Genomic DNA, 27,071 nt, shown 5'->3' on the forward strand with positions numbered 1-27,071 from the left:
CTACTCAGTAGGTATCCTCAAACAACACTGATTACATGGTTTGTGCATCTTATCATCTCTTGTGCCATTTCTTTTCAGGACGCTCTACCTCCCTTTCTCCACCCTACTCTCCTTCCTTAAAAAAATGGGGGTTTTAAAAGTTAAGTGCTGCAATATATTAGTCATATGCCATTGTCATATTTTTCCAGTCTGCTATGGAGATATTGAATAACCAAGTATTTCAGTATTTCTTCTCTCTGTGTAACATACATAGGCTATCTGAATAAATTCTGCAAAAACTGTCCCATTCTCTGTAATTCTGTTCATAAATGTGTATTTCTACTATGAAAGATACTGATAGACTTGGTAAGTCTATGACTCATCTCTGGTCCCCACCTCTTTCACTTTTACAGCTATTCATTTTTTAATGAATTTCCATTGCCTTTGACATCTAAGAATGCGATCCAGGTGGTTAACCTAGAGTGAATATAGATGAAGACAAGTAAAATGGTAAAATGCAGCCTAACAGTTTTGTGATCACATCTGAAATTTAAGCATTATTTAAAGAGAGAATTTCTACATCATATGTCTCCTCTCTTCCCTTCAAAGCATGGGAAGAAGGCAAGCAGGCAAGCTAGCTGGCTGCCTGATGTTATTCCAAATAGCTCCTTCTTGAAGACTTTTAATGCAAAGTATTTCAGACAAAGTCTGTCAAAATCTATTGGCAATATTAAAGCTTCTATGCAGCTATCTCTACATGTCTTCTGTTCATTCATAAAGTCAGGAGTCTTTTGGGATTGTTTTAATTTTTATTTTTTTATTTTAAGTTTGTAGCACCTAATGTATCAAAGTCTGACGCCTTTATGTGCTGGTAAAGATCTTTAGAGATGTGTCATACAAGACAGGCAAAGGATGCATAATAGCCAACTTCTTGCTTCCCAGTTACACATTTTTACAGTTCAAGGAGATACAACTATGGAGTTTCATAAGAGACGGTATTTATATTCTTCTTTCCGTACTTATAAATTTGACCTACTCTTTCAGCTTGCTACCTTCAGGCTGTAATCTATATATGCCAGTAGAGAGCAAGCTGATAGATGTACCATTTCTTTCATATTTGACTAGGAGCTAAATGGAAGCAACTGTTTCAATAGCTTATCTGTACTGGCTCTATGGAAAACACCACAATGTCTCCATAGCTAGTCCTCTTGGCAGTTCACTATTCCTTCAGCTCTTTTTTGCCACTGGAATGGCTCTTTAAAAAAACACCAATTAATTTTATATCCTTTGGGTCTCATTCTAAAGCTAAGAATTTAGGTTATGGTCACAGAGATTATAAAGTTTCTAAGGACTAAAACACTTCTGAAAATATACTAAATAGTCAACTGAATAGTTTCCTAATGTAATGTTCTATTCTGATTTCAACTGCAGTATGTTTCATATATCCCCTTCTTTGAACCTTAAAATGTTTCTTTTTTTATGCCTCAAGCTTTTTTTCAACAAAGCTTGTTTCCATTTTTCATAGCTGTCTTCTTTATATATATAGATACAAACATTTCTAGAGGTTCTGCCCCGCACAACAGTGAAACGCAAATTCTGCACACCAGTTGGTGTAATTCACTGGTTTTCTTAAAAGCTCTTTCACTAAAAAGAAACATTGGTTTAAAAGGCTTCTACCAAGACACACCTGCTTTGTCTTGTTGTGCAGAGGTTAGAAATGAGTTGTTTAAAACTAATCGTACTTACTGTGTCCTTACTACCTGCAGGTTCAGGGCTTGATCCTGAGCTGGTTTACAACCTATGCCTGACTTCATTTACCATATCTGGTTGTTAGCTTTTTCTAGCTCAGGTTAACAGGCAGCATGGATAATAAGAAGAATTAGATATGATGCATCTTCAAAACTACAAAATGGCATGTTTCTTGCAGAGATTTTCAATATCATTGCCAAATAGATCCATCTGTCTTGGTCCCTAATCCTCACCTCTTTCAACTGCTATTCTTTTCCCAAGTTGCTAGGTTCTGTTACATCAGTCATATTTAACCTCACAGTTGTAGCCACTTCTTTCTTAATGGAAAACTTTCTTACTCTAATCTCTGCTGCCCTGAATCTTTCAACTTCAATATTCTTTCTGTCGTAATGTTTGTGGAAAAGACTTCATGTCACAGAGAGAAAAAAGGGATTGCTGCCAGCTCTCTTTTCAGTGAGTCTCCTCCATCTAACCTCAAGACAACAGGAGTCCTACAGGGCCACCTATTCCATTTTTTTTTCTGAAGCAATAGCAGACAGCCCTTGCTGTGCACACAAATTCAGCAGCTGCTTCTTCTAGAACCAATGGTAGCTCATGCCTGTCTACAACTTTACCCAACATAAGCTAACTAACATACTCATCGCTTTCAATGTGAGGAGACAGTACATGGGCAGTTGTAAAAATTCCTTTAAAATGCTTTCATAGTTATTCTCACAAAATTTTCGGGCTGTCATTGTCTCAAAGACATCCCTTGAGTATGACCTTTAATGAACACATCTAAATCAGGTCAGATTACATATGCCTTAAGAGTTCCAGTCTTTTTTCATTAACTGTAAATGATATTCAGGATTATTAGCTTAGAGTTCAACGTAAACATTGTGAAAACCCTGAGTGCAATCCAGTTGCCTACATATGGGCCTCTCTCTTCTGCTTAGGACCCGACACTTCTAGCTGCTGTTTCTGGACATTGCAAATCTTCTACAAGGAAACGTGCCATATCTGCCAGCCTAAGTTTCTGACTTAGTTACAGAAACCAAATAAAACATTTCTGTTTCTGCCAGAAATTAAGCTATTATTTTTTAATTTTAAACTCCTTTAGTGTATCTCTTCTGGCCAAAACCCCTTATCAAAAATAGTCTTCCCTAAGTCCCCTGTGTCATTTCTACCATCCTTTGGGGATGCCTCAGATATCCTCAGGTACTCAGAGAGTACCAGATGCCCATGTTTCAACACTTGATTCAAGACCTGAGTGGGATTCAGTATGAAATCAAGGTATTCAAATTTATGGGTGTGGCAAACCACTGAAACAAATTGTCCACATGCAGGTATCTGCACAGATATAGACGTCTAACTTTCTATTGCTATCCACAGAGATCTTAATTTATTTGTCCAAATAGTTTCTGTTGCCATTTGAAAGGCCTTAAGCAATCAAAGAAATATTCATGGGATACGCTCTTCTTACACAAGACTTATGGACTATCCATGCAATTTTGCAGTGGAAGCTGGAGGTTAGCCAATACGCCATGGTTCAAATAAATCTAAACTGCTGTGTGTGTCATCAAACTTTATCACACACACTCCCACCGTCAATACCACCTCAGAGTCAAAATATGAGTTTAAATATTTAAAGAGAGAAACTGAATCTCATTCCTAAATTAGATATTACTAAACTTCTTAAAAGTGATTAACTGAGTGTTAATGGCGGGTTTGTAAAAATATTGGAATGCCAAAGGAATATGGTTCCTGTAGTTATTAGCAGTCCTATAGAATGGGCAATGATCTCAAGAAAGCAAGAGTAATATAAAACTGTTTGAGGGTTTTTTTTAAATAAAATTTTATATAAAGATGCTTTTCATACAAATTGTTTAAAAAACACCAGAGAAGGCAAAATTTCTCCTAATCCTCACTTTCTTTAGAGAATGAATGAATGACTAAATGAATTATTTCTTTTTTCACAAGAAGGCAACTAATTGCTGCAAATATAGTACCAGATTTCTTGCAGATCTGTCAGCTGGATAGGGTTCTTCAGTGTTTACTTTATTTTAATCAAGTTTCCAGTGCATTTGAGGTTGGCTTACTTTGCTCTGGTTATAGTAACTAAAAAACTTCAGAGTTTAAGGGTAATGTTAAGGTCTGAAAAATGTATCTAAAAAATATCTTCCTCAACAGAAATCAGGAAGAAAACACAACGTCCTCCTTGGGGAGAGTCTGAGGAACCTTAAGCCTTTTCTGCCTTTCTGCTTATTAAATTTAAGTGCATAGCATCCTCCATAGTTGATTCCGGGCATTTGAAGACATGTTATTCAACTGAACCGTATCTACAGCTCTGTTAAATTCTCCACAGTGAAAATAAAATCCATTGAAGTGGATAAACCTTTAGCCCTTTTTTCCTAATGCAGATCAAACAGAAGGACACCTTTTTATGTTTTCAGTGTTTGTATTTTAACAAGAATGATAACCTCATTTTTAGCATCTCTGTTTAAATTATGTGACCTAGTGCAGAAAACAGCAGAGCATTTTTACTGTTCATATTACCATTTCTTTTGGGGTATATTTTGAATATTTTTGCTGATGGCTCAGAAAATGTTAGAGTTAAATATAGCTACAAATCAAAGGGAGAATTTAGTTAAAGCAACAAAAGAAAGGCTTCATAACCAAGAGAAGAGGCACCACATTAACTCCTCCTTTCCTCTTGGGAAGGGGATAAAGATTACAAATGTAACAGGGGCATTTCACCTGAAAAATCACTAGGAAAAAAAAATAATAAGCTGTCCCAGCTTATTGCTGTTCTTAATAAGGCCATCCAAGTGATTTGGGAATTTCTTCCTTATATAAGATAGAATGGCATTTTTTTTGTGCTTTGAAATTTCATAATCCTTAGGGCTTATCTCAACAATAATTAACAACCATGGTAACTAGCCAGATAAAACTTTGTAAATCTCTTGGAATCAGAATCTTCCACCTAGAAACAAACCTTTTTTTTCTCTGCTTCATATAAGGAAATTAAAAAAAATAATCATAACCTTGAATTTAAATGACAGCAGAGTAGTACAGTAAAATTCTTAGGTTTTACCTTATTTATTACTTTTCAAGTAAATATTATTGAACACCTAATTGCAATATTAAAGAACACAGGCCAAAAATTTTTGAGATTTTTTTTAAAAATGTAGAAGCAACATCTCTTTCACAGGAAGGAGAAAGAAAAAAAAGCCTCCTACTTTCTTTGAGTTCTATAAAGAAGGAAACTGAATGGACAATTGCTGATATGTATATGAGGAGCAAAATGGATTCATAGACAATTTTTTTTTATGTATTTAATATTAGCAGATGAAAGAAAGTGTTTAAAGTCATTGATGTGTCAAACCACTTATGTAAGCGTGAGTTATCATTCATAGATTCCTTGTTTGCAAAATCTTTGAACAATAGAACTATAGAACAGTTTGAGTTGGAAAGAACCTTTAAATATCATCAATGCCACATCTGGTCTGACCCTGGGCACTTTGAATTATGGGGCCCACTTCTGTGGGTAACCTGTCCAGTGGTCTAGTCTTACTGCCTTCGTAGTAAGGAACTTCTTTCTTATGTCCAGTTAAAATTTACATTCTTTCAGCTCAAAACTGTTACCCTTTGAGCTATCACTACAGACTCTTGTAAAGAGGCTTTCTTTTCCCCAAGCTGGAGACCTCAGAGCTGGACACAGTATCCTAGGTGGGGTTTCACAAGACCAAATTAGAGAGGAAGAATCACCTTTGTTGACTTGCTGGCCATGCTTATTTTCAGTCAGCCCTGGATACAATTGGTTTTCTGGACTATATGCATGTTGGAAGCCCATATCTTGTTTTTCATCATCAATATCCCCAAGTCCTTCTCACAGGGCTGCTCTCAAAGTGTTCATCATCCAGTCAGTGTTTTGTAATTGCAAACTGCCCCAACCCAGATGCAGGATCTTGCACTTGGCCTTGTTGAACTTTATGGTATTCACATACACTCACTCCTCAAGTCTTTCAAGGTCCCTCTGGATGTCATCCCTTCCCTCAAGCAAATTAACTGTACCACTCCGCTTGGTGTCCTTCTCACTGTCTATGATGTCATTAATAATATTTTTAATGGTACCTGTCCCAGTACAGAACCCTTAGGGACAAGGCTTACTAGTGATCTCCTTCTGGACAAAGAGCTATTGACTGTAACCCTTTGGATGCAGCTATCCAGCCAGTTCCTTATGCAACAGTCCATCCATCAAACCCATGTTTCCCCAGAAATATTGTGTGGGACTCTGATAGAAGCCTTACGGAAGTCAAGACAGAAGACATCAATAGCCCTTCTCTTGTTCCTCTGTTGCTGTCACTCCATCATAGAAGGTATCCAGAGTAGTAAGGCATGATTTTCCCATTGTGAAGCTGTTTTGACTGTCTCTAATCCACCCCTATCATCCATATGCCTCGACATACCTTTCATGAGGTCCTGTTCCACTATCTTCCCAGGAAAAGGAGTGAGGCTGAACCAGGAACCTAGTTTACTGTGGCCACGTACATTAATAGAGATGACATAGATAGAACTTCTGCAACTGAAAATTTGTATCAGATCTAAATCTGCAGTTCACCACGTCTACCTCACAATTTGCAGTAAGTGATGACAAGTGACAGACAAGCTTTTACATTCTTAGCCCATAAGTGCTACTAATTGGTTATTGATTATTCTTAAGCAAATATAGCTGAATTTCCATTTAAACTGGATATCAGGTGGAGAAAATTTACTGTGCTGGGGAGAGCTGAAGAATGAAACAACAAGATGCTTTTTGAATCTGACTCTGAAAGATAAGGAGACTCTTTTCTACTTTGTCTTTCCTTCTCCTGTGCCTGGCTGTACACTTTCAGTATTTCCCTCAACCCAGCTCTGATTTTCATTTGTACTCTCACTGAGCTGAGTCAACTCATTAAAACACTGCAAAGACTACCTAGTCAATGGGGGAAAAAATTAAAAGGGGAAAGGGAAATATTTTTCTGCTAGATTACTGAGCTGGATGTAGTTAGCAGAGAGTGTAAAGAACACTAGCTTATTTGAAAGAAAGATAACCCCACTGGAGCAGAATATGGCCAAGCTAAGAAGGAGAATTGTAACAGTTCAGGCATAACATGCAATAGTAACTTAAGATCCATAGAATAAGTAGGGAAACAAAACTGAACTAAAACAAAACAAAAAAATAATTGAACTTTTGCACTAGAAAAACTCAAATTAAGAAAGGAGTATAAGAAAAATTTCATGTAATAAATATGTGCGCATATGGAAAATATGAAGTTGTTAATATGTCCAAGGCAAGTAATAACTGCACTGATGGATGAAAGATAAAGGTTCTAAAGAGTTACACACTCCTAAAATACCCTAAACCACTAAATTTTATCAAATTCTGGAATTACTCGATTTGATTTCTAAAATGAATACTGTTTACTGTAATTCTGTGGGGTTTGGTTGTGGGATTTTTTTGGGTTTGTTTGTTTGGGTTTTTTTGTAAATATATTAACACATACCTATTTTGTGTAGAAAGATTTAAATATCAAGATGGATAGAACTGTGAGATTTGGGAATATAGATTCCCTCCATGTGTGCTCTTATTCATCTCTGAGACTTAACACTTTGCCATGAAAACAAATGTGTTTGGGTATTTAAATAGGCTTCAAACATAAATATAAGAATAGTATGGCTTCTATCTAAGCTTGGATCTACAGGTTTGCTTAGTTTCTGTGATGTGAAAGACCATAGATAATAGCTAATGAACCAAACCCTTAGGGAGAGCAGCTTATGATCTTTACTTTTTTTTTAAGATCTATATCTCTGTCAAAATGTGATGAATCTCATTTTAAAAGCTTTGAAAACTCCAGTTAAAGAATTTAGAAGTAGGATCACTGCTTACTAATTAAATTTAATTATTAAAAAAATAAAATTAAAAAAACCACAAAAATAACAACTTGTTTAACAGATGGTTCTACTAATTTGAAAGTTAGGAGCATACGGTAGCTCTCAACTGCCCCTCATTAGAAAAGACAGCCCTCGTTTTAGGCCCAAATCGCACACCAGCCCACTCAGACCTTCTGTTCTCACATATATTACTGTAAATTATTTACATCAGAAAACATAAATCATGAAAACAGAACTGTAGAAAAATCTCATTTATTTGCTGGAAAGACTGAAAGTCCAGAACTGGTCAGAATCCTACAACGTCTCTTCTAGTATCTAAGTGATTTCCAAAAGTAATCAGAATTGATAGAACCCTCTTATTCTCACTTATAGCTACTGAGCACACAGGGTTCTTGTACCTCTGTTACCATTTCATACTATTAATACCACCTAACTTAAACGTCCGATAACACAAATATCTGCATCTGGACTAATCAAAATGCACTCTTTCCATGCACAGCGGAGACACAAGTATACCTCTAAGCACATGGTTCAACTGTGTTGTTTTAGATCACTTCAGGATGCTAAGATTTTTAACCCAGAAACAGCTTTTCTGTACATTGAAGCGGGTATCTAGTTTGACAAGCTCAGATGTGTTTACCTTGCAGACAAGAAAAGTTAGGTAAAAAGAATCCCACCCTATATGGCTATGTAAGCATGTCTGAAAACTGGGTTTTATTTTAGTAATCTGTATTCTGAATATGTAATTTCAAACAGCTCTAAAAAATATCACCAGTGTGTTTAATCTTTATCTCATAAAATATTTATATGTAGTTTGATGTATCTTCTAGCAAAATAAGCAGAAAGGCTTTGTGGACTTGAGGAGCTCTGGAAAGAACTGTAGAATGTGTGTAATACACGCACATCTATGCATAGAATGTTCACCTGCTAGCAGTGATGACTACATTCAAAACAGAATTAATATTATACATCAACTTTTTAATATATATACACTCACAGCTTCCTAAATACGTCTTTACATTTTTTTCTACCTGCTTCTTTCCCAAAATAAGGTTACATTTTTCTGATGTAAAATTGAGCAAAATAATTTTAAATTATTCAGAGTCACAACAGTGGGCAAATCAATATGCTTTCATTGAAAAATGATTACTAAGTCTGTGTATACATACCTGTTCATGACTGAAGTCAGAAATTTGAAATGTTACACATACAGAAGTGCATTTTTTAGACTTTTACTAATAAAACTGGATACACAATATAGAAGACACAAGCACCTTAAAATAAAACAAACCCTACAGATTGACTCAAAACCAAAGAATGATCTAAACCTATGTGAGGTGAGCATGTACATACATATATTTTCTTGTCTTGTGAAATACCCTGTCAATAACATTAATCTAAGGAGCCTGAATATTGTGTTCAGTTTTAAGCTCCTTGCTACATGAAATTCACTGAGCTGTTGGAGCATGTCCAGAGAAGGACAATGAAGTTGGAGAGTGATCTGGAACAGGAGTCTTAAGAAGAGCAGCTGAGGGAACTGTAATTGTTTAGCCTGGAGAAAAAGAGGCATTATCACTCTATCTATCTGAACTACCTGAACTATCTGAAAGGAGGTTGTATTGAGGTGGTTGTTAGTTCTCCCAAATAACAAGCCATTATGAGAAGAATGGAGAAAGTGGACTGGAGTTGCACCAGGGCACCAGGGGAGATTTAGTCTAGATATTAGGAAATGTTACTCCACTGAAAGAGTTTTTAAGAATAGGGTGCCCAGGGAAGTGGTTTATTCACCATTCCTGGAGATATTTAAAGGATGTGTAGATGTGGTGTTCAGGGATGTGGTTTAGTGGTGGAGTTGGCAGTGTTAGGTTTATGGTTCCACTTGATGATCTTATTACAGACTACTATACAATGTCTGTTATTGAAGAGACACGAAATTTTAACATCTACACTGCTTATAGAATAACTCTTAGTCCATTGGAGATATTATTTGATTAATGCACTGCAGCTCAGAAATGGGAAGATAGAGGATCTGCTTATAATGCATACCATTGCTTTCACCTCTTCATTTACTATATTTTGAATTAAGCATCTGATGTCTTTGACACTTTTGTGTATTTATACTTTCTTTGTATCCTTGTACATATTTACACTTCTCTTGCATACATAGTTTTTCTAATGCTTTGACCACTTCCTACCTACAAAATCTTCCATTCTCTGTTTATCTTTATCTTTCTTTCTCTGCATGCAGTAATACGTGATGAATGTTATATTACTCAGCCATTGTTATCCAACCAACCTCTCTCCAGTTCTTCTGCAGTGTGGCAATTACCACCCATATTGGTTTAGTTTGGATAATTTTATCATTTCAACACTTGCTTTACTGATATTTCTTTCCTTCTTATTTTCAACATATACTGGTGAAGCACAATATTCTTTTATTTATAAATACATGACAGGAGAAGGAAAAAAAAAACAGAAGAATGAAAAAAGTTGTGTGTCAGTGTCAGATCAAAATGTGCTATAAAGAGCATCATCAAAAATGTATTGTCAGAAATCTGCAAAAATGGAAGAAAGGAGAGGATTTATTTATTTTATTTTAACATATTTTTACTGAATATGGGAAGAATCTTGACATTCGACAATGACGAGTGGTTCACATAACAGGTCTTATTTGGTATGGGTTGCAGGACAAAGAAAACAAAAGCCTGACCAAAAAGAAAAATAAATTTGATAAAAAATTTAAAATAAATAAATTATGAGCATTTATTACACTCAAAGAATTGCTGTGCTAAAAATGCAGAAAGCTTATAATGACTGCAAGTTAGACCAATAAAGTGGAGATTTACAAAGATCTCTTTACTGCCACTGAAAATAACAGCAAAAAAAGATAGAGACAGAGCCTGTAAAAAGTTGAGGAATATTGCTAACTAAAGCAATTCAAATTGCTTTTACATTGGTCACTCTGCATAAGTGGTGTCAAACACACTGTGAATCATGAAAAATTTATATGGCTGTTTTGTTTTAACACCAAACATATCCTTAACTATGAACTACAGAGGTAAGAGCACAGAGTAATTCAGAGATAAAGTACAAAATTAAGCACTGACAAAATGACTGGATGGTTATGAAAGAAAAAGGTTATAGGCTGCTGTTGCTATACTGCACAGGCAACAGATGAAAGTAAAATCTTGCTTAATGTTGTTTTCTGAAATGTTTAGGTTAATGAGAAAGGTTTCCCACACATTACCAGGGAACAGTCTTTATCTACTCCATATTTATTCAGGAAAATTCTCATTCAAGGAGATTGTACTTTAAAATGTAGGTCTGAAAAAAAAGGGAGAACGTGTTGTATCATAAGATAAGAATATTCTCATGTGGAAGAAAAAATGTTCTTTTAACAAAATATCCTATCTCCAGTAGTGACTAGTTGTAGATGCTTGAGGAAAGAATGCAAGAAAAAGAGCCTCTGTTGTATTCTTGCATCTTGCAGTGAAAAAGAGATTAAGGGCATCCTGAGCTAAAGGGTGAGTCTGGACCATCTGTGTTTGGCACAGAGTGATAATCAAGGTCATTTGAACAACTGTTGTTAAGCCATGCAGTGTTTTACTGTTTTTAAAGATCATGTTAATTTTGTTACTTCACACATTTTCAAAGATCTCATTTCCTGCTCTGTGACTTTTTAAGACTTTCTTCTGAAAGTTGTTGCTTGTTTTCAGCCTTCACTATGTGCTAAAGAGTTTTACTTGATTGCTTTACCTGGGAAATTTTCCTGTTCCCGTCCTTCTGTAATTTTGAAGAGTTTTTCACTACAAGGAATGCAAAAGAAATTGGCAAAGTGTGTAGGAAAGAAACTACATTTCTGTACAAACTTTCTTTTACTATCTCAAGGCAATTTTCTGGTACATCCCCCACAAACAAATTACCTGTCCCCACATTTTTTTCCTCATCATAGTATCTTTCTCTTGTCTCTACCAGACCGGTTTGTTTCCTATTTTGTTCCGAGTATGTTTTCCAAATACCAGAGCAGCCTGGATTTGGGACATTTCAGTGAAGTCTCTGAGTAGTCTCTCTAGTCTCTCTCAGCTAGTCTCTCTAGCTCACAGTTTATGAAGAGTCCATCCCATCATTTTGTGCTGTGTAGAAACACATTTGAGTCAAAGGGGGATAAAACATGCAAGACAGCGGTATGAATTTTGTTATACATGAAGAAAACTTAACATCTGTATAATTACATATTCAGCTGCCTCCTAATAAACAAAATGTATCATTCTTTATCAAGATTACAGAATAAAATATGAAGAGTTTTTTCAACTTACTACTTAAAAACAAAATACTCCTAACATTTTTGAGGAAAAAAGAAATACAGTAATCTTGAAAAACAACAGCATTTTTATGCTTCTAAAGTGTTTTACTTCAGTTGAGCTATTTTCAAAATATTTAAATAATTCTTAGATTCTATAGTATATTGTACTGGTTTTATGCAATAGATCTAGAATTTCATTCTACATACAAATACATATTTGATTATATACAGACTATTATATACAGACTATGTATTTTCTATATATAGAAAATACATATATATGTACGTGTATATCTATACTATCTATATCTACAGCTACATATAGGCCTATATCTATATCTAGATAAATCTTATTTTTGGCCTTTTATGAGCCACTGAAATTCCTGCAGTTATACATGGGAAAAAAAGGCCAGCTAACACCCTTCATTGATGATGGAAATAGTTGCATCAGATGTGGGGATATGAGCAGGATGGCATAATTTTTGGACTTAAGGTTCTTTCAACATTACAATGGACAAAGAATGGCTGGAATGCAAGGAATACTCCACAACCCGCCTCCTACCAGGGATAGTCAGAAGCTTTTCCTGTCTTGAGCTGAATTTTGGAACACTCATATATAAAACAAATATACCTAGACTTTCTAGAGCAACTCTGGTATAAAATGAGAGAATTAAGCTCACATAAATAATTCTGATTCCTATATTTGTCCAAAATAGCCACATATTTCAAGATTTAAGACCCACTTATTTCTATAAATCTGCAAACCAATAAGATATTTATGAGAAAATAAATAAATTAGTTAAAAGAAGTTAATTTGGTGCAACAGTGTTAGTGTTTTAGCAATATCTGTATAGTGCAGACGTATGACCACATGTATAAAAATAAAATCACTGGTACATGCTGAGGGTGGAAAAGAGAATTTGTTAATTGCTTATAGTTAAAAATAAACTTATTTTATTCTTATCAAACTCATTCACGTACCTAGAGTAGATCAATTGTAAGAAAACCTTTTGAGGGAAGACATGATAAATTCAGATTCATAAAGTAAGTCACCGACGTATCCTAATATACGGGTCTGTGTGTCACTGGTGGTATTGTATTGTACTCTTTTAAAAATGAATATCATATTTTTTTAAAGATAATTATATTAAAAGGTATTATTTCTCTGAGAAACACACAGAAAATGCTGATCTAATTAGTTCTTTGATTCATGTTGACATCTGATGATGGAAAGAAAAGGTAGACCTTACTCTGCTGTATAGGATTTACAGCTACTGTAGCTTAGATATCAGTCACCGATTGCAGAGCTGCATCCCATCCATTCAGCTCTGCATTTTCCCTTTCTCAGTACACTGTCTGTGAAATCCTGTGAACATCCTGCAAATTATTGCACCACGTAACTGAACTTTATCTCAACTCTAGTTAATTAAATCAATAGTAAGCCCTGTGCTCTGCACTAGAAATATTGATGTGAATTGACGGACAGCATTGACTTTACAAAACGTCACAGCATAAGGCTTTGTATGGAAAGTTGTTTCATTTTCCCTTCTATTCATCACAGTTGCTGACGTTTTGGCTATATCAAATGGCTGACAGTGATTCAGCCAGGGCAGTATCATGGAGTGTAATAAGAAAGCAAGAAGGCACTGTCTGTGACTGAAAGCCCTTAGTGAGAGCTATGATGCGTAAACAAGAACAAAATGATAATATGCTTCTTAAAATTCTTAGATAATGTTCTATAAAGAAACTGAAGTGCCTACAGTGGTACTGTAACCATGATATTTTCCCTGTAAATTTGAAGAAATCATTATCAATGATCCTTGGATATAAAGTTCTGAAGATAGAAGATAATTTTACCCTTGCAGATACGTACTGAAAGGTTGCAAAGATGAAAAAGGAGACAGATTGCATCCATTTCCCAAGAGATGTGTAGCAGCTATTTTTCCTAGACACAGGAAATTACTTTGAAATACAAAGTTTTCAAATTCAATTTCTTTAAATGACAGTGAAAAGAAGACACTTATATTAATGCATGTTTTACCTAGAAATATTTGTATGGGAGCACTAAATAATATTAATATATTTCTTCTGTAATACACATATCTCCTAGTATCTTGAAATAAATAAAAGGCTTGGCTTGAGAAATGCCTGTGAAAGAAAAAATGTTAATTAGAGTATCCTGGTTATAACTGCCATGTCATTGTCAATGGCCACAGCAGAGGTGTTAAAGAACGTACAGAAGAATATTTCAATTAAATAATCTGGATTCAGGAAACGGTAGATATTTTTTCTCCTAAAATATCATATTGTATACATATGTCCCACATTTAGTGCTTACAGAAATAACTAATACTCCTTCTTTAAAAGGAATGATTCAGATTTGTTTGATTAAAATTTTATAATGCTCCTATTTTCTGTAGGTTAACACTGACATACTTTAGCATTCATGTTGTTATTGTCTGTGTCAGATGCCTTAGCATGATTTTATTTGTTTTCACTTTCTGGAAAGATTTCATCCTGAATGGTGTAGCTTTTTCTCTGAAGTTCAACAAAATAGGTTGTTTAAATATAAATAAATTTATAGATCACCATGACAGTTTCTTTGATAAACTAGTTTCTCTACACACTAGAATGTATAGTTCAACATTCAAAATGTTTGTGTTTTTTCTCTACTGTTATTTTTTAAGCTGCAACTTTGAGTGATATAACAATTTTTAATGAGAGACACTCATTAAAATTTTAAAGTTGAAATTTCATAACAATCAAGTATTTATTGAGTCAATCAAGCATTTATCTAAGCCTTTCCTGACCATGATTATAGCAAAAATAAATAGGTGCCCTTCCCAGAGCTTCTGAATATTTTGCAGGCTTCAGAAATGGAGTTTATATAAGCTTTTTCCCAAAGCACTCTGTTGTCTATCCTCCAGGTAGGAAACTGGAGGTGGTCCCACCCTATGCATCTTCATATCATGTTTATGTTGTTACAGACAAGAAAGACAGGTAGTAGGTTCATGCTACTCCAATGATCGAAACGGCCATAAGGTATTGATCCATAGGCAGCATGGATGCCAAAGATACTGAAGTGAGAAGCCAAAGCCTTGAGTCCTGTGTCATACAGAAATAAAGAATGAGATGAGGAATTTGGAAAGATTTATGGTTTCAAGAATGGCATCTTAAAGTGGTGAAGAAATCAGACGAAAGCAGATCGGGACTGAAAAATAGTCCCAATGTTAGCAAACAGAAAATTTATTCAGAAGAATGGATCAGCATCATGCATTTCACAGGAAAGGAAATTAATTAGAACTGCACAAATATCCCATGAATTTTGAATGTGGACAAAGAATTTCCCAAGTAAAAGTCTGTTACAAGTCTTCCTGCAAAAGTGGTGAAATTTATTTTGGAGGTGAAAGGCGGCAAGTGAAAAGGAAGAAAAATTCTGTGGAAATGGAATGTCCCTGAAAAAGTGACATATTCAGGAAGATATGTACCACTCTCATGCAGTTCTGATCAGCCTATGCATAATTACACAGAAAACCACAGTTCTTGTTAATCCAATTTTATTTGGATGATTAAGTATTTTGAAATAGCAACTGAGATGTAGCACAAGCAGGCTATTGGTCATATTTTCTGTGTTTCTCTAAGAAAAGAAGGAACTGAAGGATAAAAAGGACATAACAAAGGTATGTGTGGGGGAGTTAGGAGAGTATTAATGCTGAAAGAGGGGATCAAAAGGACAGTAGATGTGGTGTATACAGATCCAGCTGCAGGCACTGGCCACTATTCCTAGCAGTGTTGAATCTCTAGCTGAAGCTGCAATAGTAAGGTGCTGCATCTGCAGGAAATCTGCCTGATCTTCCCACTATGAGAGGCTTCCTTGGGGTACCTGAAGGCCACAAAATAATCCAGGGAGAGACTTGCTAAACCAATTTGGTCTTACAACATTTTGTATTGTCATAGCTTTATGACAATATTTAGCAAAATTTAGCTGGGGTTGTTTAGCCTGGAGAAGAGGAGGCTGAGGGTAGACCTCATTGCTCTCTACAACTACCTGAAACGAGGTTGTAGAGAGGAGGGTGCTGGCCTCTTCTCCCAAGTGATGGGGGACAGAACGAGAGGGAATGGCCTCAAGCTCTGCCAGGGGAGATTTAGGCTGGACATTAGGAAAAAATTCTTCACAGAAAGGTTCATTGGGCACTGGAACAGTCTGCCCAGGGAGGTGTTTGATTCACCTTCCCTGGAGGTGTTTAAGGCACGGGTGGACAAGGTGCTGAGTGGCATGGTTTAGAGTTTGATAGGAATGGTTGGACTCGATGATCCAGTGGGTCTCTTCCAACCTGGTTATTCTATGATTCTATGATTCTATGAAAATGAGGTTAGACAAATACATTTTTCTGGGGATCTTTTCAAGGAACATGTAATCCCCCCCTATATTCTTTAAATGCAACAATTATCAGTGAGGTTATACTGATGAAATTATCCTGTAATTTTTTATAATTTTCCATCCCTGTGCATTGGGTAACAGAAACTTAAGCTACTCTGAAACATTGCTGGTGGGCTAGCACCTAGTTTCTCTTAAGTAAAATTCCTGTGATGTCTCTCGTAAAGGCCTTTGTCACAGGTAAAGGAGGTGGGGGAGCAAGGGGAATAAAAACATGCTGCAGTTTGCCTGAAGTGCAGAAACATCTGCTTGAGTCATGAGTGGCTAGTTGCCTCAGTTCAACAGGGAAGAATCTGGCAATTAATCTGAAGTGTCACTATATGCAATAGAAATCATTGTAGAGGGCTTCTTGGGGGCATAAAGGTAGCCCTGGTGGCCAAAGACTGCATACGTTTCTGTGGCTTATTCATTTTTAAAGACTTCACTGCACTCAAACTGTAAACTTTTTCAAAGAATAAAGTCTGCTTAGTGACCTTCTCCATAAATGGTGACCTACTTTGTGGAAACAGGTATGTCAGCATGATAAAAATATTCATACGCCTACAGATTCCTGTCTGTGGAGAAAGAGTACGTATTAGTTCTTCTCTAAAGATATAAGCTCTGAGATAATAAAATTTGCAATGCTAGGGGCCAATTTTGCCTTTTGGATATGGACTTAATTGGATTAATTTTCATACACAAACAGAGGAGCAGAATTTGCCCTTTACATTATTTCCTTTTCAATGAATTCAATTCCGCTATTCTACTATTTTGAAAACAAGATTCAACTCTGAGATCATTCTATAATCCCTGGTCAATTATAAAAGCCTTCAAATTACAATTTACAGGAATGTTGCCTAATCTGAAATCCAATAAATATGACGAATGTCAGAAAATATTATATGGGTTATATATGAACCACAGAGCTTTCTCAAATTTCATTTTCTCAATTTTTTTAACCTGTTGTGTGGTACATTTCAAGTATCTCAATATTGTTGTCTCTTAGAGGACTATCCCAAAACACCTAAAACTGTAAAACAGATATAAAAGGATTATGGGTCAGGCCTTAACAAACTTCCAGATTCCAAATTAGCTTAAACTCTGTTTCTTTTTAAATTTTTGGTGTAATTACAGGTTTTTTACTAATATCTTTGCAAATAAAGCTTATGGACTTGATTATTCAACCAAGCCACATGAAGGTTTGCCTTTTGACACAGACTGGTAGTTAAATATCAACTCAAGAACCCTGTTGATATCCTGCTGTTTTGATGGGTCATGTATTTATCTGTGAGTTGCTTCTCCTCCATTTTTATCCCTCTATGAAAACCTTAAAATCAACTATGTCATTAGTGCAGAATATTTTTTTTTTTCCATTTTGGTTATGATTCTCACAAAGGAAATTCTACAAGACTGCAATTTTCTGTATCCATTTAATTTGTGGAAACTTTTAGCCTAATATAGTTGGAGAAATAATAATAAAACGTTGAAGGTATTAATATTTATCTTATTTTTTCTCTCGCTTTTTGTTTTTTGGTTTTGTTTGTTTTTCGGTTTGTTTTTTTTTTCTTTTTTAAATATGCTAGCTAAAGTGGTCAGCTACCACAAAGAACATTTGATTATGCAGCTGGGAGGGCAAATATATTTCAAGTTCTAGTTTCTGTTCAAGTCCATCTGTATGCTATAGGTAAGATATCTACCACCTAAAACATATTCCTGAAAAAATACTTCATGCAGAGATCTTATGGAAATTTACATAAATTTAAAATTTACATAGTCACAAATAAAGATGGAATTTTTCAAAAAAACGTAAGTAACATTTATGAATTGTAATTTTAAAACAGGCTTTAGTATCATTATAGGTGACATAGTATAAGACTCATTCAGTAGAAAAATTAGAACCCTGAATCCAATATTTTTCTCACACAATTGCAAGTGAAGAAGTTAAGATACCCTGTCTTTGTAGTCTTATGCTTTCAAGATTGTGAAGTTTGTGAAGAAGGGCCCTTTACAAGCAAGAACTTATTCCGCTTGAGGAGATACACTATATTTTGACTTCTACTATTTTTTAGAAAGCATACCTTGCAGATATGACCTACACAGAATATATTTATAAACTAATTCTAAAGCAAAACAAAACCCCTCATAAACAAAATATTTTCCATAAGGAAATACTTTACTAAATCACTCTTGAAATTGTTTAAAAATGACACTTTTTTCTATGTAGAGTATTCGTTTGAAGTCATTGAAATTTCCTCATGGCTACCTTAAAATCTTGTTTCTCACTCATTATCAGCCTATGTTAAATCACCAATAGTTTAAATTATTAAGCATCTGGGGAAAGCAGAGAGGAAGGATGGGGGAGCATTATACTATACCTGGCAGTCAACCAGGTCAGATATTCAACAGTCGGACAGACTCCTGAACATAATGGCTTTATTGATTTAATTTTATTTATCAGAGAAATTTCTTAAGCATCAGCTTCACAGTTGTACCAATATCAAAATGCCAAGAAAACAAGAAAATATATATTTTACCACCTAGAAACAGAAATGGCAAACTCTCCAGTAAAATTCTGATCTTCATTGAATGATCAATCATCTTCAGAACAGAGAGCAGCAAGGAAGACTGATAACAATGCATTTGTTCACATCCCCAGTGTTCCATTTCTTCTCAGGTCATTTCCAGTTTCCCTTTTATATTTGTTCCTCCTGTAGGAAATATATTTGATATTTAATCAATGTGGAGAAGTCTGGTAGACACTTACAACTGTCATCAAGCTATAGATAATCAAAATACTCCCTAACATACAGGGTTACCCCACCACTTCTCCTTTCATGACTATGCCCTCTGAAGTTTTTATAACTATCCATTGCAGCACTCTAGTTGTTCAAGTCATCACACTAAATTTTCATTATTACAACTATATCATAGTTTTCCAGCTGCACAATGGCTTCCAGCTCCTCTTTTTTCTTTGCCCATGCTGCCTCTACTGATGTAGATGCACTTCAGTTGAATTACTGATCCCGACACCTTTTGGGGGAAAGAAGCTCTAATTCCTATGTGACCATTTTCAGGTGCTTCCATGGTTTCTAAGACATCAACAACCCTCATGTCTCTGTTGTTGTATGGCTCTCCATCCCCCACCTCCTCTGAGAAAGCAGACGGAAGGACCTCACTAGCACAGCATGCCTCAAACACTACTGTGACACCTCCAGGCTTATCTCTAGCAAACCTGGTTTTACCCTTTCCCCTTCAAATCTAATTTAAAGCTCTTTCAATGAGCCCTGTGAACTTCTATGTAAAGATCCTTTTCCTCCTTTGAGAGAGGCATACTTCACCTGATTTTTTTTACTTTTTTTTTAAGTTGTTTTAGTTACCTTCTTGGGCTTTGGCTGTGGATTCTTCAGAATATTAAGACAAAATATTCAAAATTCCTGCACATCTGCCTTCTGGAAAATGTGAAGGTTAAACATCATTCATACAGACATATAAACTGCCAGAGGCTTTAACATGGGAGAAATTTTAAAACATTTGTGGACCTACTGAGGCTTTCTAAGCTTCTACACCATTGTTCACTGACCTTCAGATAAATAAGAATCCAGAACTGTTTTAACTCTGAACTCAGCAAATCCTTGCATCCTTATTAGACTTAAATGAATTTGCTCATAGTCACTGAATCTAACTGTTGTAACAGTTTTCCATTTTTCACTCTGGTCTTGCTTTCTAGTGAAGTGCAAATTAAACCTGTCTGTCTTTGTGGTTAGGAACTCTTCTTTTTGAATAATAAGGTGACTTGTCTATTATTTAGCAGTTGCCTATGATGATATATAAATGTATAAGCTGCTCAACAACTGCAAAGTCAATTTTGAACAGAGTTAAAGCTAACTACATAAAACTCCCCCTCTGGAGTACATTCCGTTCTTCAAGTTTCACAGAAATTATTCCAGAAACATCTATTTCTGTTGGTTTTGGAAATATTGCTTATTACTGTTGTTTTTAGAAACATACCATTAGCACTACTCTCTCTCAAACAATACACTTTTGTGCATGCACATCAAACCTAAAAAAAATTCCATCTTCTGGAAAATAGTTCACTCAAATGCATAAAAAATGTGGCTCCTTGGGGTCATATATGCATTACATGTTTTCCTTCAGATTAAAGCATTATTTATATATTTACTTACATTTCAATGCAGTTCCATCTGAGATCCTTGCACCATCCAAAGATTACTATTTTCAAATATCATGAAGAAAATCTACCTAATAAAAGGTTAGAATTTATAAAACAATGATAATGCCATCAGTCTTCAAGGTCTATGAACCAGTACTGATAAAACCAAATTGTAGTGGTAATTCTTTCATCAAATCATAACATTTAGGTGCCATTTAGGTGCCTCTGTTGATGTGTTTAGTCTCTCACTGGAGTTTGACTTAACATCAGACACCGTCTTCTAGCTTAGAAAGAAAAGAAAAAAATAAAAACCCAAAGACAGAATAAAACCGCCTGAATCTTATATAATTCTATGGAAAAGAAGGATTTTTTTTTATGATTCTCTTAAAGTTTAGCTTAAGGAACTTAAAACTATTATCAGTCATCAAAACTAACTGTCAGCAACTGAAAATGAATACATTTAATAGGTAGCTATATTTCTACCAATGACAGCTCTTGTGAGTATCACATTCCAAATAGTTTATCAGTTCAACAGGTTCCAAAAGAAGTCAGTGAGTTTTAACAAACACCACAATGTTCAATTTCTCACCAGCATCCCAATGGTTGGGCCAGTGAAAGCAAATTTATTTTATGCAACATCAGCAAAGGCACAAATACCCGATCTAGTGGAAAAAAAAATGTGATTTCCCATAGTACCTCTGAAAATTACAACTCAACACGTACAGTGATTTCTTGTGGAAAACTTTCCTCCACTGAAGAGCAATGATTTATCCAAAGCTTGCCAATAATGTTAGATTTTCAGTATAGCTAAATCTTGTTACTTTGTTAATAAATTATTCTGTCTTACCTCTGGTTACTCAGCTATGTAATTTAATTAAACCAACTTCATTTTTACAGATCATTTTACATAAAAAATAATGTAGCTGGGTTACCACCACACAATCACTCTGTGAGTGGCAGCTAAGCCCCCACCCAGCTGCTCACTCAGAATGGCAGAAGTTTGAAAACTCATGGGTCAGGATAAAGGCAGTTTAACAAGTGAAGTGGAACAAAAGAAAAAAAGAATGAACAAACCAGTGATGCAACAGTAATCACCCACCACCAGCAGATCGATGCCCAGCCAGTCTCTGAGAAATGGTTATCTTGGAAAAAATCCCATGCAGTTTTACTGTTAAACACAAAGTTATATAGTATGGAATATTTCTTTGGTCACTTTCAGTCAGTGTGTGTTCCTTCCTAACTCTTATGCACATAACCTACCCACTGACTGGGCAGAGCAGGAAATAGAGAAAGCCTTTATGTTGGATAATCACTACTAAGTAAAAGTCAAAACATTGCTATCAATGCTGTTTTACTCACAAATTTAAACACAGCAGTACATGGGAAGCTATGAAGAAAGTTGACTCTATCCCTGCAAGGCCAATACATTCCTCATTCAATATCATAGAATCATAGAATCATAGAATAACTAGGTTTGAAGAGACGTACCAGATCATCGAGTCCAACCATGAACATGTATGCATTTCTTCTGGGTCACAGTGACATAATTTGTACCTAACAAAAGAATAAGACTCAGAGGTATACTCCTGATTCTGTAGTGAAATATCTCGTGCCATCAAATGGTAAAAGAGATCAATTTTTTCTCTAAATATGGAAACATCATAATGAGAAAATGCTTTTTTTTTTCTATAATATTGTCAGGAGGTGAAGTCATGCTTCACAGAACCACAGAATCACTAAATTGGAAAAGATCATTGAGTCTAACCATTCCTATCAACCACTTAACGATGCCCCTCAGCACCTCATCCACCTGTCTTTTAAACACCTCCAGGGATGGTGACTCAACCGCCTCCCTGGGCAGCCTGTTCCAATGTCCAATGACCCTTTCTGTAGCAATTAAGGCAATGACCCTGTCAATGAAGCAACAAGCGAATTCAACTTTATTGAGAGGATGCAAAGCTTGTATAATGCCTCTGTATCCAGTAACAGCTATCCCAGTGAATTTCTACCTGTGAGAATCCTGCAGTACAGTGACAGAGTGCAACCCTCTCTTTTCTACAGATGTGCCCCTTATCTTCATGTTTTCTGCCTAGTGCATTGCTTTCCTATTAACCCATGGGTCTTAATAAAGACTCCAAAATCTCAACAAGCTAGCAAGCATGAGAACATCAGCTGTTTGTTCTGTGCTTGCTGCTAATATTACAGGTACACCAAGGCATTGGTCACTTGCCCCAGCATACACGCAATACTGGAATCTTTATGCTCACACCTTTCTGTGAATTTTTTTTTCTGATATTTGTTAAGCATTATTCCACTATGCAATGGGAGTAAAAGTGTTAATAACTACAGAAACACCTTTTGGATAGACTATGAAATTATAATTTTTTTCAGGGAAAAATTTCACTAACTTTTATTAATTTCATTAATTTAAAATGCATTTTAAATTACACTATATTCAGAATATTCTTCATCTTCTATCAAAATCTTGTATTAAATTGAAAAAGACTTTTAAATTTAGAAGAATCCTTGTTCTTGGGGTTTTTTTAAGTATTTAAAATCCTAGATGTTATCCATTAAATTATTCTAATCTCTGGATAATGTCTACATTGAAAATATTTTTAAAAATCAATTTGGCATGCTTATTTATGTTTATAATTAGTTATTAATAAATCGCTAAGCAGTCATCTTGTAGTCATTAGTAAAATGCCCAGTCCTCAAAAGAAACATGCATGTAAGTCACAGCTGCTGAGTAGTTCATTAAAACTCTAGAAAAATTAGATTTAAGTAATGACCAAAGAGTCTCCTCATCAGTTTTTGTTTTATGGACTCAGTTTGAATACAGTTTGGGGAAAAGGAGAGAAGAGGTAAAATAAATGTCAAGACCAAGGTTAAAGCAGAAGTTGCACCAAAGATGGGTTTAAATTAACCTGGACTCTTATGTTGGTTGTTTGAAGCAGAGACAAGGGAGGGTATAATTACACTGGACACAATGAACTGCATAGATTAAATATCAAGTCAAAAGCACTTACATTATGAGAAAATCTTAGGGGATATAGTATTATTGTGACTGAGAAACAGAAAGGACTTGGAAGTTACGTTGGAGAAGTAATTTATAATAATCCTTTTTCTGTAGCTCTAGCCAAATTCAGAATTCTCTGTGATAGAAGTATAGTTGTTGCAACCTAGAATGGACTGTCCAGGGATTGCTGGGGGAGACCGTGGCCCTCCCCTTAAAATTTGTGGGTTCCCCTCAGGCTAAATTAAGGCAAAATGGCACCAAACAATCAATTTAGAATAAATTTATTTTCACAGGTGAAATCTCAGGAATAAAAGAATCTCTGGCTTTTTATATCTATAGCAAGGAAAATAAGGAAGATGGAAGGAAAGAAAGAAAGAAACTATGAGGAGAAAGAAAATAATAAAGTATCAGCACCCAAGGGGTCCAGAGCGCTCTTCAGACTCCTAGAGTGGTGGGCTTGTGCACTCAACAATTTCATTCAACAATTTGAGGACCTGCTTTTTATGCCCCTGAGTGTCTCCATCAGTTAGTCAATGACATAAGGATTGGATATGGCTCTACATGGGATATTACTAATAACATGTACTCAATAATGTTCTTTTTCATATGCATGGATGTCACCTGTTATACACGTTTGGCCAATAATGAGGAAAAGTTCTCTTAATTGTCACAATCTCAGAGAAGGAGGGCTCTAAAACAATATCACTTTGACTCTTCAGTGCTCTCATTCACACACATCCTGCTTATCATGATTTAATAGTGGCTACAACTACCATGCAGCAACAATGTATGAGACATTCACATTAACTTTTCTAGTCTCTCACATTACCTCTGTGTGATTTGCTTCTTCCTGCAGTCCAACGACTGGAAACAATTGATGTAAGGCATATTATCTAGGTCACAGAATTAGTCTCTAACAATAGTTAAACCTGCTACAGAGTCAGGAATTAGGGTCTCCTAGTTCATATCTTTTATGAGGAGACAACTCTGTCAACAGATTGATTATTCTGAGGAGGAAAAGAAAGATAATCTATCATGCATAGTCTACCACTGGTGAGTTAATCTCACCAATAGATTAGATTGTAACCAATTCATTCACAACCCTGCAGGGAGATAACTGCTGGCTTCGAACCTAGACTACCATGAAACTAGCAGTTTCTAGACAAGAAAAAAAATGAAGACCAGTGATAAAGCATCCACATTTTAAATGCTTGTAATTTTATATCTTAAGGATGGGCTGAAATCACAGGATCACAGAAAAACGCAGGCTGGAAAGAATGTCTGGCAAACATTCCAGCCAAGCTCTTGCTTAAAGGAAGGATAGCATAAAAAATTAAATAAAGCTATTCACAGTTTCTCCAGTCAAGTTTTGAACATCTCCAGGGATAGAAATTCTGTATTTTCTTTGTTCTGCCACTTGACAGCCATCATTGAAGTTAAACATTTGGATTCCTAACGTGCAGTTTAGATTTCTCTTGTTGCAACTATTCTCTTGTATTTTATGTTCCTGTACTGTTTTGATTTTTTTTTCTGTGATAGAGTTAATTTCCTTTATAGTAGCTCCTATGATATAGAATGTTTTTTTTAAAAAAACAAACAGTGTTAATAATACAGAGATATTCTCAATATTTTCTGTTTCTCACATCACCGCTAGTGAGTAGGCTGGGTATACACAAGAAGTTGGGAGGGAACATAGCAGGGACAGCTGGCCACAGCTGAACACAAGGATATTCCATACCATATGACATTTCCCACAGCAATAAAAAACTGGGGGCAAAGACAGAGGAAGGACACATTTGGACTGATGACATTTGTCTTCCCAAATAACCATTACATATGATGGTTCCCTGCACTCCCAGTGATGGCCAAATACCTGTCTGCTGATGGGATGCTAATGAATTAATTATTTTGCCTTACTTCTTTGTACGGGTTTTACATCACATACTAAGCTGTCTTTATCTCAAGCAACAAGTTTTCACTTTTACCCTTTCAAATTCTCTCCCTCATTCTGCTTTGAGGAGTGAGTGAGCAGACACACTTAGCTGCCTGCAGGGGATGAACCACAACAGTACTCTTTGTTGCCCAGTGTGGACCTCGAAGGGTTCAAGATAATGACAGAGTTGATAGGAATATTGAATCTATGAGGGTGAATGGTAGAAGAGCTCTTGCAAGTTCCTGAACCTGCAGCAGGGCAATCCCATGCACAAATATAGGCTGGGAGGACAATGGATTGAAAATAACCCTAAAAAGAAGGGCTAGTGGGTGTTGGTGGATGAGAAGTTCAATACAGGCCAGCAATGTGTGCTTGCAGCCCAGAAACTCAACCATATCCTGGGCTTCATCAAAAAGTAGTGAGACCAGCAGGCCAAGGGAAGGGATTCTCCCCCTTTACTCTGCTTGAGAGACCTCATTTGGAATGCTTCATTCAGTTCTGGAGTCCTCTGCACAGGAAGGATGTGGAGCTCTTAAAGCAAGTCAAGAGGAGGATCATGAGGGTGATCAGAGAGACGAAGCACCTGCCATGTGGAGACAGGCTGATAGAACTGGAGTTGTTCAGGCTAGAGAAGAGAAGGCTCGGAGAAGACCTTCTAGTGGCCTTCCAGAATTTAAAGGGAGACTACAGGAAAGATGGTGAGGGAATCTTTATCATGGAGTGTAGTGACAGGATGAGGGGTACTGATTTTAAGCTGAAAGAGGGAAGATTTAGACTAGATATCAGGGAAAAAAATATTTACTCTGAGGTGGTGAGGAACTGGAACAGGTTGCCCAGAGAAGTTGTGGATCCTCCATCCCTGGAGGTGTTCAAGGGCAAGCTGGATGAGGTTTTGAGCAATCTAATTTAGTGGAAGGTGTTCCTACTCATGGCAGGGGTCTGGAAGTGAATGATCTTTAAAGTCCCTCCTGCCTCAAACCATACTATGATTCTATGACAATAATTACTATAGTTTCCTCAACAAGTTGTAGAATAATTACTTAATACGTTTGTCCTTTACTTCTATTCAATACCAGAAAAATAAAAACAATGGCCCCAAAAAATCCCCCCAAACTTCTTCAATGAATTTCAAAGCCTTTTAATTATCAGAAATCTGTTTTTCAAATGATGAAAACGAAAATTACATTAGTCATAGCTGCTACATTTGTGCTATGTCATAAGGGATTAATTTATATAATAACTGGACAAGCAAGCTTTTTAAACAATTGTGTATGTTAAGAACTTAGTTATCTAATGCTCAGGCAACCAAATCATCTGGCTAGTTACTATGCAACAATCAAACAATCAGAGTATCTTGCAACAACAATAAGGGCAAATTGCACAATGTTAGTACCGTACAATGACAAATAAATTACAGAAGCAGATTTTTTCTTCATCAGGTGCTAAATACAAGCAGAAAGGACAGAATCCTCTGACTACTTCTGTCTTCCTACAGGACATGAGCTTGATTAAGCAGCTACAAAGTGAGAAGCTGATGTTAATGTATTAACACCTAGAGATATTTTTTCATCTTGAGAAAACTAGTTT

The sequence above is a fragment of the Phaenicophaeus curvirostris genome, chromosome 1, assembly GCF_032191515.1.
Source record: "Phaenicophaeus curvirostris isolate KB17595 chromosome 1, BPBGC_Pcur_1.0, whole genome shotgun sequence".
Classification (NCBI taxonomy): Eukaryota; Metazoa; Chordata; class Aves; order Cuculiformes; family Cuculidae; genus Phaenicophaeus; species Phaenicophaeus curvirostris.